This window comes from Otolemur garnettii, unplaced genomic scaffold (assembly GCF_000181295.1).
Source record: "Otolemur garnettii isolate 467f Iridium unplaced genomic scaffold, OtoGar3 scaffold00008, whole genome shotgun sequence".
Lineage (NCBI taxonomy): Eukaryota > Metazoa > Chordata > Mammalia > Primates > Galagidae > Otolemur > Otolemur garnettii.
In genome coordinates, this window is record NW_003852403.1 from 8550400 (window position 1) to 8553843 (window position 3444).

The 3444-nt window shown below is 42.0% G+C and overlaps 1 protein-coding gene and 1 long non-coding RNA gene across 8 annotated transcripts in view; both read left to right on the forward strand.

Moving 5' to 3' along the window:
• KCNMA1 (potassium calcium-activated channel subfamily M alpha 1) overlaps positions 1-3444 on the forward strand; it is a 762000-nt gene that overhangs the window by 422895 nt on the left and 335661 nt on the right. The gene's annotated exons all lie outside the window — the stretch shown is intronic.
• Positions 1-3444, forward strand: part of LOC105886411 — an 11860-nt gene that overhangs the window by 1788 nt on the left and 6628 nt on the right. Inside the window, exon 2 of the long non-coding RNA XR_001161003.2 lies at positions 1782-1787. This is a non-coding gene — a long non-coding RNA (uncharacterized LOC105886411). The remainder of the gene's footprint in view (positions 1-1781; positions 1788-3444) is intronic.

The window sequence follows — 3444 nt, forward strand, 5'->3', positions numbered from 1 at the left end:
GGCTGGAACGTTGCATCCCCAATAGCCTTCTCATCTACAGAAACCCCCCAGAACAAATGAGGACAAGCATTTCAGCATTGGCTTATCAGCGGCTGGTGATGGCCGGGCATTCCACCCTTCACTTTTCTTGTCAGAAACTAAGACTGTGTGAAGCGGCAGATGTCCTGCTATCTAGCAGCCGAAGCTATTTTTTGCGAAATGAGAGCAAAAGAAGCATAACCAGTTTAAACAAAACAAGTGAAGTCTCCCAGCAGTTATAATCTGCATTCCAGATTCTCAGCCCGGAGCCGTCATTCCTGGTTGGCTTTTCTCAACGGAAATGCCAGTGCGAAGATTAAAGTGGAGGGCGCCGATGGAGAAAGGCGTGAGCGGGAACTAGCATCAGAGTCTCACAGAGGCATTTCCCTAATGAAGCATTTGTTGTGTGCATGCCGTTCTGGCGATCCCAGGCTCAAGGAAAGAGAGTCTCCAAAACGCAGGGCATCCGTGTGGGAAGAAGTGTTGCACAACCGAACAGCCATGGGTGAAGAGGAGGCGGGAAGGCACTTGGCACCGGGGAGCAGCTATTCATTCAGCAGATAGCAATCAGAGATTCACTAGGTCAGGTGCTGGTGTGCCTGGCTAGCATTAGGGTACTCTGCCTTTAGTTCTAATTTGCTCTCTCTACGTCTACAAGCACTTTCTATGTTTATCGAGAACTATGTGCAACGTTCCATGATAACCTCTTTATAAACATATCTTATTTTAATCAGCACTACTATGATTTTCTCCATTTGCTTGATGAAGAAAGGGAGCCTTGGCCAGGCATGGTGACTCACGCCTGTAATCCCAGCATTTGGGAGGCTGAGGCAGGCGGATTGGCTGAGCTCACAGGTTTGAGACCAGCCTGAGCAGAAGTGAGACCCTGTCTGTAAAACTAGCCAGGTGTTGTGGTGGGTGCCTATAATCCCAGCTATTAGGGAGGCTGAGGGAAGAGAATTGCTTGAGCCCCAGAGTTTGAGGTTGCTGTGAGCTATGATGCCACTGCACTCTACCAAGGGCAACAAAGTGAGATTCTGTCTCAAAAAAAAGGAAAAAGGAGCCTCAGAAGGGTCAAATGCCCCATTGAGTTTAGTAATTTGGACAAGAATTTGATCCCCTAGTTTGAGTCTAGAGTTCTGTACCTTAACCCCCCATTATGCCGTCTATTTTGTTCCATTATCTGTAGAAACCAGGGCAATTTTATCATTGTAAATGCATTCCAAGAGTGGGATCAAAGTTTGTTTAGGAATACTCCTCTATTAAATTTATGTATTAAGCAGAACTTTGCATCAACATGAGACAAGGCTGCCAATTTCTTCTTTACAAAAGCTAGAAAGGAAATTGACAAGGAGATTTTCTGTTTTGCTTGCAAGTGAGACCAGAAATACATGGTTAAATGTAAATAAAATGTTGAAGGCAAACATCTGTCCAGGTGCATCTATCACAGAATAGTAAATTATGAAGGGACTCCCGATGTTGGAGTATGAAAGATGAAAACGCTTTCATGTGGATATGAAAATCATAACTGCATAGGAAGTGAGGTGCTAGCAACAACTTTCATGCTGGTAATAGTGATCATGGCCTGACAAGGGAAATGTTAACAAACTGGCCTTGGCCATGGACTTGATCTTAGCGAGGGTGAACTAAGACTTCCCTCCTTCCTTCTCTCCCTCCTTCCTTCCCTCTCTCGATTTCTTTATACTTTTGGACTTTTATTTATTTGTTTGTTTAAAGTTTATGAAATAGTTACAGTGTGTTAGGTTTTAGTCTGGACTTTGGTGAAACAGTGAAGAAAACATATAAGTTCTCAGTTTTCATGGAACTTGCTTTCCAGTGGCGATGATGTCTCAAAACTTAGAGAAGGAGAGAAACCAAAAGAAAGTGAATGTGGCTGGAGCTTACTGGGAAAGGGGGAGAGTGATATGGGGTGTAGGAAATTTGGAGAGGCAAAAGAGGTCCAGTTTGCAGATAGACCTACCCAAGGGCAGCTAAGAGCTTGGTTCGTGGCTTTATGTTGAACAATAGGTAATAACCCTTACGAGATGCCTGTGATTGTCAAAGCACTTGTATTTAAACTCTACCACTCCATTCGGTGAATTTTAAAACATCTCTACTATGTTGAAAAACAATAAATTCAATGTCAAGTTGACAATTTTGAAAATGCTTATTGAGTTAACAGTGCGTTAGGACACAATAAGATTAATTAAAAACATTTTTTTCAGTTGCAAACAATGATGATGCTGTACTAATGTAATTGTTTTAGCACTAATAGATTTTTTTTTTTTTTTAACTAGGAAAAGTAGTTTGTATTTAACAGGCTTGTCTTTAAGCTTTAGTGTTCTGTCTCCTCAGGGCAAACTGACTTATTTGCAAATGGGGCCACTGAATGGCTTTGTTCTGTTGGTACCAAGCTTTCCTGTTGCTCAAAGATTCATTTGAGTGAAAGTGAGGCATTGATTCATTTGTTGTTGCTCATAATCGGGCGGGACACAATTATAAGAGGGTCCTTATCTAACAAAAGCAATCAGCCTAACCTGGTTCTGTGCACCCTCCGTGAATCCCCAACAATAAAAAAAAAAACAAAATCTTACAACATTATATCTCTGCTTCTCTACCATGAGCTCACACATAATTGTTAACGCTCATGTCGTTTCAGAAGCTAGTGACAACTTTAAAAATGCTTATGATTTCATAGGATTTTTAAAATTATCTTTAAAAATTTCAGGTCAACATGGGGGTACATAAGCTTAGATAGCTTGCTTTTTTAAGATAAAAGTCTGCGTTGTAGGTGTGTTCTTCACCCAGGAACTGTGCAGTGGACCCCCGCAATGTCACACCCACGGGGTGGAAATTTACCCAGCTCCTTCCCCTGCCCCCAGACTTGAATTTCATTGAGATTTCCTCTCATGTGAGCATGGAAGTGTTAATCTACTAGTTCCAATTTAGTACTGAGTACGTGGGATGTATGTTTGTTTGTTTGTGTCTCAGAATGTTGCGCTGGGCAGAGTGCCCTGGTGTCACTGTAGCTCACAGCAACTTCAAACTCTTGGGCTCAAGAGATCCTCTTGCCTCAGACGCCTGAGTAGCTGGGACTACAGGAACCTGCCACGGTGTACATGCCATGATTGCTTTTCCATTCCTATACTTCACTTGGGAGAATGGTCTCCAATTCCATCCAGGTTGTTACAGAAGATGCATCTTGATTTTTAAAGATCCAGTCAATATTTAGAACAAGTGATAACTAGAAGGAGCTGCCTATCAAAATCTATCAGTATATGCTGATTTGAGAGCATAAGTCAAGGGGAAAGTCAACATTAAGTGATTTAAATACTTGGTTCACACATAGCATGGAGTAAAGACTATGATAGGGACCACCTTCCTCTGTGTGAGACTGTGTTAAAAATTACTGTATTCTTGGCTCGG